Source organism: Tachypleus tridentatus, chromosome 2 (assembly GCF_004210375.1).
Source record: "Tachypleus tridentatus isolate NWPU-2018 chromosome 2, ASM421037v1, whole genome shotgun sequence".
Taxonomy (NCBI): Eukaryota; Metazoa; Arthropoda; class Merostomata; order Xiphosura; family Limulidae; genus Tachypleus; species Tachypleus tridentatus.
Window position 1 is genome coordinate 43,534,813 of NC_134826.1, and position 12,017 is coordinate 43,546,829.

The window sequence follows — 12,017 nt, forward strand, 5'->3', positions numbered from 1 at the left end:
CAGTACAGGTAAAGAAGTGTAAAGTATCACTTTAGATTTACTTTCTTCCTTGATAATCCAAGTAAAGATATTTACTTATCATATCTTATGACAACCAAATACACTGACTGTGTTTTCATATCCACTCAGGATGATCATTTGATGCGTCACGTGACTGACCATCATTACAGCAGATATATATATATTCGTAACAAGACAAAAGGCAAAAGTAACGGGTTCTCAGACTTCCAAGGATCTATGTTTGTTGACACTGACTTACTAGCAATTTGTAAACTGAATACTGTTTATATGTTTCACTATTCAAAGAAATATGTAACCAGTTTCTAAATGAACTACAAACGAAAGAGAATATATTGAAAAACTATCGGTAACAATTCAAAGGTAAAGAACATGGACGGTCTTTTTGTTGTAAACAAATCTAAAACTCTGCTCTAGTCAACCAGTTTTTCTAAAATAGTCAAGGTTTAAATAATACAACAATACAAGGAGGAGAAAAATACTTATGGCATACAATTACTGGTCCAAAAATTTACTTCAGACAACAGAAAAGCTCAAACTGTGAATGAGTGGTGAAATGGTAAGAGATTCATTATTTAGAATAGAAAAATAATGTCTACAATGTATTAGAATATTATAAGAGATCGGGTCTTCACACATTACTACATGTTTTACCTTCATGAATAAGGGATTGAAGAAATTTAATGGGAAGAAAGAACAACACACGTCAACACAAACATCGTCACAGTAATATTTTTCCATCACGACATTTTGTCACCAACCTTTCCACACATATTTTCTTACGTTTATGGTACGTTTTACGTAATCTTATATGTAGCATAACTTACTTTTCCTTGGTGAAGGAACGTATGTTTCTTCCTCCGTTCCTCGTTGACTTGGATCTAAGAAAAAAGCTTGAAATGTAAACAATGTTAACTTTGGCAATTAAAATAAAAATAATGGATAAAATATATAATAATTAATTTACTGCTTAGTTTGTTCAAAACAGTTTTTCCTTTTTCGATTTATTTAAAAATTAGAATTCACAAATACTGATCACACATATAAACGCTTTGAAGGAAAGCACAACTTACAACACAGGTTATTTCTCAGTACGAATCCTTCAGGACATTGGTAGTTTTCACTAGGTTGCACGCATGCTAAAATAAAGTATAAGATGGTTCGTAGTTCAAGTATTGTTGACATAAGAAATATTATTTTGCACTGTTTGTTTGGAATTTAGCATAAAACTACATCATGGGCTATCTATGCTCTGCCCATCACAGATATCGAAACCTGGTTTCTAGCATTGGAATCACGCAGACATTTTGTGGGCCATTAGAGGAATTTTTGACCTAATAAGACACTTTAGGTTCATAACAAATTATTAATTACTTTTCTTCGTGAAAGCTCATAAATTGGAAATCCTGTAAGGTATAAACAAAATCTAATAAATATAGTTGATGGCTTATCTTGCTCTTTATCTATTGTATCGTAAGGCAAGAAGGTTTCAACTCAATGTATTTTCATAATTAATGATAAATAAGGATTTACAATGCTGAAGTTAAGGGTTCGATTTCCCTCGGTAGGTACAGTGGATATTTCCTTTTGTAGCTTTGCCATATGAAAAACATTTGTGATGAAGTAGGAATTTCTATTTCCTCACAAACTTTTCCAGGCCCGGCATGGCCAGTTGTGTTAAGGCATTTGACTCGTAATCTGAGGGTCGGAGGTTCGAATCCCCATCACACCAAACATGCTTGCCCTTTTAGCCGTGGGGGTGTTATAACGTGACAGTCAATCCCACTATTCATTGTTAAAAGAGTTGCCCAAGAGTTGGCGGTGGGTGGTGATGACTAGCTGCCTTCCCTCTAGTCTTACACTGCTAAATTAGGGACGGCTAGCGCAGATAGCCCTCGTGTAGTTTTGCGCGGAATTCCAAAACAAACAATTTATATAATTTTTAATACATCACATATATAAATACACAGAAAATATGATTAATAAAAAACAGCATTAGAGGAGACGTCTATAAAGAATAACTAAAAAATGGTGTTTAAACGAAGATCTTTGTAATGTTCAGGTACAGTTTCAAACGTTCTTTAGATTACAATATGGTAAGATTGTCAGGAATATCTTGTTATTTTTTATTATTAATTTGTTCACTTCTGTTATGTCTTCCTGTTTGACGTCATCTACTTCTAAAATTTCATCTCCTGTTTTCTTCAATCCGGATAGTAAAGTTATGGTTTCAATGTCTCTCATTCGAGACACGAAGATTCCTGAAACTATCAAAATAATCACGTTTTAGATCTCCTTAACTAATTTAAATCTTTCTTAAATCAATATATCTTACTTTCATTAATAATTCCACAGTTACGGGTGAGAAAATGTGTTGGTAAGGATCTGCCAAATCGACAATTTAATGTTTTTCATAAATGAACAATAAAAGCCATTACACTGAATTCTTTTTAAATTTTGTTAAACTGTTTTGGCATAAAAAAACGGATTGCGGCTTTTCTTAAGTACCTGAAATATTATTAAAGCAAATATAAATGAAAATCAGTGAGACACGCGGAAAAGCGAATTATAAATGCAGATGTGAATGTGTAATTATCTCTTATCTTCTCATGGGACTTAGTTTTGTGATTACTAATAGTAAAACATTCTCTGAAGCACCAATGGGTCGTTATTGACACTAGTTCAATTTCGCATCGTTATCCTCTGATATACCTTTCAAATTGCCTATTTGTTTTTTTAGCAGTTAATTACTGGTAGTGGGCCACATACTTCAATATATTGGGTAATCTTATGTTTTTGCCTATTAAAAGTGTTATGTGGGATGGTCGTTTGTGTAACAGTGTTTTGCGCTTATAAAGTACCTTTTCTTTTTATCCTTTAATACCATTCTGCCTGATGTCTATACCAAGTCAAATATATCCTTGTTTATTAGGTAAAGAAGTAAAAACACTTTTCTCAAACCATCTATGTCGTTAACTTGTCGAAACTGTTAATGCGGTCATGTGGCCTTATACATCAGGAGTCTAGGAGGTCACGTGAGTCATGGTTTCACAAACTGTTACCAGAAAGCAATATCAGTAGGAGTAATTTGTGATGACGAGTAACCCACTTGAAGTAAAAATGTATTTCAGGACTGCTGGTGTGAGAATTAATACTTTTACTAATAAAACAGAGAACAACGTTTCGACCTTCTTAGGTCATCTTTAGATTAACAAAGATACAATATCAGTAGGAGTTGTTTTACTAGGAACGTTTTGATAGGGGGACTGTCAACGACAAGCCTCTGAAAGACCCAAACCATCATTAAAGATCATTATTTTAAGTGGTAAGTCAATTAATTTGTTCAGTAGCAACGAGTCACATTAATTCCAGTGGAAAGTCAGTCATTTTGTGCATTACCAAGAATGTTGGAAATAGATTATTACTTACAGTAGAGTGTCAATAGTTTTATTGAGAAGAAAGGAGTCTAGAGACAGATGTCTATCTAGAGCGGTAAGTAAACTATTTGTGAAGAAGCAACGAGGTTGGAGATAGATCATTACTTGAAGCGGAAATTCAACTACTTTGTTCAAAAGTAACAATGGTGGAGATAGATAACTTCCTGCAGCAATAGGTCAGTTATTTTGGTTTAGAAGTAACGAGACTAAAGAAGGATCATTACCTGCAGTGTTAGGTCAACTAGTTTTTTTTTTTTCAGAAGGAAAAAGCCTGGAGATAAATCCCTACCTGCAGTACTAAGTCAACTATTTTGTTCAGAAGTAATGGAACTGGAAAAAGCTAAATAACAAGTCTGGAGGTAGATCATCACTTCAAGTGGAAATACAACTATTATGTTTAGAAAGAACAGTTTTGAGAATGATCAGTAGTTCCAATGGAAAATAAACTATTTTGTTCAGAAGAAATAAGTCTGGAGAGAAATCACTACCTCCTACACTAAATCAACTGATTTTCTAAGATAGAATAATTTTAAAGACAGGTTAATATTTGCAATGGCAAATATATAATTTCTTCAGCAGAAACAAATCCAAAGAAAGCTCAGTACTGGAAATGGTAAGCCAACTATTTATATCATTGAAACAAGACTGGAGACATCACTACCTTCAGTGAAAAAATCAAGTATATGGTTGAATGTGTGTGTTTGTATTTTTCCTATAGCAAAGCTATCTGCTAAGCCCACCGAGGGGAATCGGACCCCTGATTTTAGTGTTGTAAATCCGTAGACTTATCGCTGTACTCGCGGAGCGAGCATGTGGTTGAGAATGAGAAGTCTTGAAATAAATCACTACCTGCAGTGTCAAATGAACAATTTTCTAGAGACAAATCACTACTTGCATTAGTAAGTGAACTATTTTGTTGTGTAAAAAAAGTCATTAGACTGTTTGCTACAAGAAGTGGTAGGTAAATGTTTTTGTTCTCTATGAATCTTAGAGTGAAAAAGATAATGACCTGTTGTTGTATATGAAATATTTTGTTCAGAGTGGAAGAGTCCAGGGAGAAATCACTATTTTCAGAGGTGAGTCAATTATTTTGTTCAGTAGCAACAACTCTGGAGAGATCACTTCCCGCTAAAGTAAGTCAGCTGTTTTGCTTAGTTGGAATAATTCTAGGGACTGAGTGCTATTTCCCCGTGGTATATGAAATGTTTTCTTCAGTGAAATGAATCTAAATAAAGCTCAGTACTTGCAGTAGTAAGAGAAACAGTTTGTTTAGCAGCAACATATCAGGTAATTCACTATCTACAGTTGTCAATCAATTGTTCTGTTCAAAAGTAATGAAACTGGAGAAGAATAAATAACTAGTATGGATATAGATCACTATTTTGAGTGGAAATTTAACTATTTTATTCAGAAGGAAGGTGTCTTCAGAAAGATCATAAGTTACAATGGTTAATCAACTATTTTATTCAGTATCATATCCAGTGGGTATAATCATAACCTGCAGCAATAAGTCAACTACTTTGTTCAAAAGAAACACATAATTTTATGTTTTTTGAAATTCCCCCAAAATATTTTTTCAGGTTCTTCATTTTCTTTGTACTTGTATATTATACCTTTCATAATTTAAAGAACTTAACATAAGCATGAAAATTCACGACCAAATAGAACAAATTTTCACTCTTTAATACACGCTATTTTTACCATCGCTAGATGATGTGAGTTTTGTGCAAAGCTAAATGAGTGCTATCTGCTCTAGCCATCCCTAATTTAGCAGTGTCAGACAAGAGAGAAGGCAGCTATCCATCTCCACCCACTGCCAACTTTTGGGCTACTTTTTTACCAACGAATAATGCGATTGTCTGCACTGTATAACTCCCCCCACTGCTGTAAGGGTGAATATGTTTGGTAGGACCCTCAGATTACGAGTTGAGTGTCTTAATTACCTGGCTGTGCCAGATCTAGATGGCATGTAATTAATAAAAAGAAAGTTTTTCTTGTCAGAATATACCAATAAATATATAGGTTTAACACCACAGAATTTTCCTATTACAAGTATGTGTGTCTTGAAAAAATATAATTAACCTTAGTATTATTTTAGAAAAAAGGTATAAAAAGAAATAGTTTTTCAACAGTTAAACTGAAGACTGTTGACAAAGCAGAAATATTTTGTTTACAAAGCTTAATAAATAATTTCATAACAATTTTGTTTTGTACATCTGTTATCAAATTTTAAAAGTATGAAAAACTCTCAAAAGCTCTCAAGATAGTTAGCTTTCAAGACCGATGATGGCAGTAAATACTATCGTCCTTTTTGTTATTTAAGTAAATAGAAGAATGTAGTGCTTCTCTGATTTCTTAAATAATTTTTCATATAATAGGTAGAAATAAAAAATATATATATTCTTTCAACTGTATGGAATCTACATAACAGGAACTATGTATATTATTTGCAATGATATTTAAATATTATTTAAATAATTTATAAATAATTTTTTCAGACCTCATTTTAGCACCATTATTTTTTATTTATTTTAAATAGACTTAAATACTAACTTAACATGCATATGATAAGTGTAATATTAAGATCTTGTAACTCCCTGGTATTATTTGGCATTTATTTCAAACAGACTTAAGCTGGCATGGCCAGGTGGGTTAAGGCCTTTGACTCGTAATGTGAGGGTGAAACCCACTATTCCTTGGTAAAAGAGTAGCCCAAGAGTTGGCGGTGGGTGGTGATGACTAGCTACCTTTCTCCTAATCTTATACTGCTAAATTAAAGACAGCTAGTACAGATAACCTTCGAGTAGCTTTGTGCAAAATTAAAAAACAAACAAATGATCAAACAGACTTGTATATTAAATATACTTAAAAAATACAACTACTTATCCATGATCCTGACCTATAAATTTTTCGTTATAATATGTGAACAAAATTATAATTTTTTGTAATAACCTGTTAATAAAGCAAGTTTCATTCATAATTAGTTTTAAGTTGCAATGTACAGTAATTTAGTTTGCAATGTAATATGTTTGTGAAGAAGTTAAATTTAAAGCTGTGTTACATTCCAAGGAATTAGTAAACCAACTAATTATCTGTAAAGATAATTGTCTTGATTTAAAAATTTGTATTTTATTTAGCATGGATTTGTAACTTGTATTAAAAGCTTATACCTTTTGTGAAATTTCATATTCAACAGTTTGTAGCCCAATTTCTTGCATTATGTTTTCATAAGCCATATCTCTCAAACTTTTTAGCACTTTTTAGCAATTACTGAAGTGTAATTAGAAGTTAACAACAGTAACAGAACTGTTTCTGCTTACATTTGGTACAAATGATGTACTTGGTACTTACCTAATGAAAGTAAAGTTAAATAAAAGTTTAATCACAGCTCCATCAGTGTACCTAAAAGTAATTGAGTACAAACTTTGAGAACTACTGTAGGTAATAACTCAAATGCATCATTTTGAAATTTACTTGTGCATATACATTATGTACCTATTCTGTTCTCCCTAACTTTTTTCGTGTTCTTTCTTTTTAATTTTGGTATGGTGAAATTCATCTATATATTGAATCATTAACAGAGAACTTTCTAGGCATAAAAACAAAACACTTCAAGAAACAAATACAACAATTCTGTAGACCTTTTTTTCAGAGATGCAGTTGGACACTAGTTCTTTTACACAAAACACCTTGTCATTTTTGACACTTTAATTTGTTATTCCATTTTTTAATTTCACTGTGGCTGATTTTATCTAGAATCAAATTCAGCTTATGAACAGAGACTGTATGAGCAATATTAAAAGACATTTGTGTTAAAGAAAATGATAGCTTTCGAAAGAGTTAGGACAATTGCAATAATTATTTTTATTATTAAGTTCTTTATTATTTGATTTAAACTGTAGTGACAGATATTTTTATATTCATGTTAAACATTTATTTTTCACCATAAATGAAATTGAAAGAAAAAATTGTTACATGCAAGCCTGATTCATTCTTTAATTGGCCATATCCTCTATTATAATGAGCAGTTTTGCTAGTTACACAAAATATGTATTTTATTGGATGATTCAAAAGGTTCTTAAAGCCATTGTATAGAAGTAAGTTTAATTACTTATTTAGTAATTATTTATAGCAGAATTAAAAGAAAATTATTAACATTCTGTAAACATTGATAACTACTTTGATGCACTAGGACTTTTTCAAGCTAACGTTATTTTATTAACTGTAACGTTAAAACATACAAATCGCCTTCAAATATTTTATGTTTTAAACAGAATCGCGTCTTTACAAGCGAATAAAACCTTATGAAAGATCAGACTAGGCCGCAATGTTTACTTCACTTCTAGATTTAAAAAAAAATTCATCTTTACAAAGTTTGTGAGTGTTTCGTTTATTCCATACATCTCAAAACTAAGACTCTCGAGTGTCAAATATGTGCTGTGTCACAACCGTGAGCTAATCCCTCAAGCATGTGGATGGCAAACCAAGGGAGAAATGTTTAGTTTTATTACTTAATTAAATGCAGATATAATTGCTAATTTAGAATATTTATATTATTTAAAGTAGAATTTTCAAACGAACGATACCTTACTTCCATTATAATGATTCGCAAACTTTGAATAAGTTTTCATTTGATTTTTAATTTCGCGCAAAACTCCAAGAGACATATCTGAGCTAGCAGTTCATAATTTAGCAGTGTAAGACTAGATGGAAGGCAGCTAGTCATTACCACCCACCGCTAACTCTTGGTCTACTCTTTTACCAACGAATAGTGAGATTGACCGCCCCATTAGAATGCCCCACAACTGAAAGGGCGAACATGTTTGGTGCGACGAGGATTCGAACCCGCAACCCTCAGATGACCAGTTGAGTGCCTTAACCACCTGGCCATATGTTTCCGTAATTGTGACTAGAAAATAAATTAAAGCAGTGGTGTAGGGTAATCAGTTATTTAATAATGAAGTAGATCACCTAGAAACTAAATTTAAAAATAAACAAAAAAGAGAGAAAGAAATACGTAAGAAACTGAAACGTTTCCAATAAGTACATATGTGTAATACTCTTTAGACCAAGAAGGAAGCACTGTCTTGTGAGAACAGTGATTTTATTAAACATTTACAGTAAATGAGGTGTTTTAGAAACTTGAGTACGTTTCTATAATTACGAGAAGAAAATAGATACAAAACTAGTTGTTTAAATTAATTTTTTAAAGAAGGACGAAATGAGTTGTTTCATCATGTAAAAAAAAACTGAAATACACGAAACAATGGAAAGAAATCCGTATCGTTATTGTGAGTTAAGTCGACACTTGATATCAAAATTATGTTTTTGGTATAGATACTACTTTAAAATATCTAACTAACATAATTTTAGCAAATATGTAAGCCGGCAAGATGTTTACAGAATTCTTTGTTTGTTTGGAAGTAAGAGCAAAGCTACAGAATGGTCTCTTTGGACTCTACCTATTACGGGTGTTGAAATCCAGTTTTTAGCATTGTAAGTCCGCAGACATACCACTGAGCCACTGGGGGGCATTTTGTTATGGTAAGCTATTTCAACATATTCTTCTTCACCCCTCACTACATCAGTTTTACTATTCTAGCAGTGAGAGTTCGCAGATATACCGCAGTAAATATAATGTCAGTAAACTGACTTAGAGTTTAAAAATCATCTTGATAGTACATGTATGTTGTTTTTAAATGTATGTTATTTCCCCAGTAATCCTACATTTATACAGGAATGTAAGTAATATGTATCATTAATGCTACTGATTCATTTTTGTGAATCATTTAGTCAAGCAAGCTGTTTAAAATATTAAGTAAAGTATCTGAAACCAAGTGATTTATCAACAGTCATCTAGAAATATCTGTTTCAATAAAATCCAAACCTCATCAATAAATTGTGACCATTAAAAAAGATAAAAGAAAACAAGAGTTGTGGTGAATATTTTATGGATGGTGTTTTTGATCATATAACTATATTTTTATTGAAATTTCTAGAATATTTAAAATTGGTGCCATTCACTTATTGTTGCGAATTATTCATCCAAACAAGCTGTTTAAAATGATAAAAACTTGAAACCTAATTTACCACTTGTCGTTGAGTTACACTGATTACAAAGAATTCCACTTATCATTATCAAAGTTATATGTTTAATTAAATTTTTCTTTAAATTCTTTTTACTTTTGTGTAATTGGAATTTGTATTGGTTTTAAAATGGATTCATGCTATCAAATGAGTAATTGTTACATGAAGCTACAAGCCATATCCTTAAACAATCTTAGTATTTTCAAAAATAGAGATTAAAAATTTCTGAGAAATATTTTCTCTATCCTGACTCTGGAAACTTTTAAAAGTAAAGATATTGTGACTTCTAGAAGTGGAGTGAATGATTCTCGTGTTATCAATTTGTACCCACTTCTTCTGGTTTTTGATTAGGATTCTTCTGTTTGTTTCTACTGTCCTGTCATGGGTGTTGATACATAATCGACGTAGGCAACGTCTTTCATAGCTGTGTTGAATTTCGTTTACTATTTCTTTAATGGCTTTAATGAATTCATTGATAACTGTTTTGCATTTCTGATTTCTTCCTAGTTAATGACAACTAACTTGTAAAACTTCGTACTTCAAAGTATTAATAGAGATTGTTTGAAGCATGGCCAGGTGGTTAAGGCACTCAACTCGTAATTTGAGGGTCGAGGATTCGAATCCCCTTCACACCAAACATGGTCACCCTTTCAGCTGTGTGGGCGTTATAATGTTACGATCAACTCAACTATTCGTTGGTAAAAGAGTAGCACAAGAGTTAATGGGAATGACTAGTCTTACACAGAGAAATAATAAAAACAACAAAAGTTTGGTCGTGGTCTCTGCTGATGTTTTCGTGCATTTGGAAGTTGGATATGCGAGGTATTAATTCATACAGAAAACATTTTCAAGTCTGGTATAAAGTAATGTATTATAATTATGATTGAGCGTGAAATGTTACTGTTAGATTTACACCGAGTCTATTTTTTGTTTTAATCATGTAAGATGGAGGATTTTATTAGTACTTATTTGAATGAGGCCCGTTTCAGGGTAGTGGAAAATAAATAATATAAGCAGCATATAAAAAAATGACTGTTCCTGTTTTGTTTGGAGACAATGTTGAAGATAGGATACTATTATCGTTTAGTAATGTTTCACAAAACTTTTATTTTGGTAACTTGTGTTTTTATTATAGCAGGTTAAATCTTTTTTATTTATATTAATGTCAGGTTATCATTTGGATTTAACTTTATATAAAAGTGATGACAATGAGCAACTTCAATTCTAGTTAATTTTTAAGGTTTTCTATTTAATTTCTTTAGTTTTGGAAGATATTTTTAATGGAGGGATGCACCCACTTGATTTTTATCTCGCTCTTACCAATTTCACACAAACTGTTAAAATAGTTATCTTGGGTTTGCGTTATGGCAATATAATTGTGCTTGTTTTTTTACAAATGCACAACTTCATGCTCTATTGAAAATTACATTATTAAATTAAAGGAAGCTGTATTCTTAAGATAGCATGTCATCTGTAAATTTAAAATACCAATACATATTTTTTGCAATATGCTCCACTTTACACTGATCTTTCCCACATAAAGTGAGTAACCCAGTACAGTAGTTGGCTAGGACGATAGGAACTTATTGTATCCCTTCACCGACATTCAATAAATCAATCTTCAATCTCAGTTATGAAGTTATATGATGTATTAACGGTACTTGTGAAAATATCTGAATTTCAACTGTAGATATAAAGTACTAGATGTACTTTATTCTATTACTGTGCTCTAGAACTGACGAGTTAGATGATGGTGTAATTATTAGAAAACACCTACTCTTGTCATATTGTGAATATTAATGAAAAATTCAAAATGAGAAATATATTTCTGGTTTGCAGTTTTAATACTTTCGTATTAGAGGACTTGTAAAGGAAAAATAATAAATTTGTGTACAATGTATAATTTCAAATATATGCTGCAGATTATGTACTTAACATTTCTTGTACGCTTATGTGTAGTGTACGTCATGACGTGATATATTTTAACACCATTAAAAACAACGTAAAATCAAGAATATTTGGCCCTAAAATTATTATATGAAAGAAACAAGCTATTTTAATAAAATAAGATAAAGAATCATGATGAAAGCAAACAGATTATGTGGGGAAAGTGACAAATTATTATAAAATAACTTAAATAAATCTGTAAGAAGATGAAAAGAACGGAGAAGATTATAAGAACTATTACAGACAAAACACAGTTAACAAAAAGAAACCTGAGAAATATTCATAAATAAGGACAAGCTTGAGTAGAACATGAGAAATGTCAAAAAGTGCAACAGGAATCTGAGACAAGTAGCAGGGAAAGAGTAATAGTAATCTGTATAAATAAAAATATACAAAACTCAAAATTCAGGTCAGGCCGAGAACCAATTCAAAGTAATTTTATTTAAAAACCAAGAAATTCCCTCACTCTACACTTTTATAAAGTCAAATATTACACTTTAAAAACACACAATCTGTTCTACCAATACC

General features: G+C 31.6%; 1 long non-coding RNA gene across 1 annotated transcript; it reads left to right on the forward strand.

Annotated features, from left to right (window-relative positions):
- Positions 1–2,803: 2,803 nt before the first annotated feature.
- On the forward strand, positions 2,804–11,554 carry LOC143242202 (uncharacterized). Its single transcript, XR_013022564.1, has 3 exons — positions 2,804–3,343; positions 3,716–8,999; positions 10,050–11,554. It is a non-coding gene; the product is annotated as an uncharacterized LOC143242202 (long non-coding RNA).
- Positions 11,555–12,017: the final 463 nt, after the last annotated feature.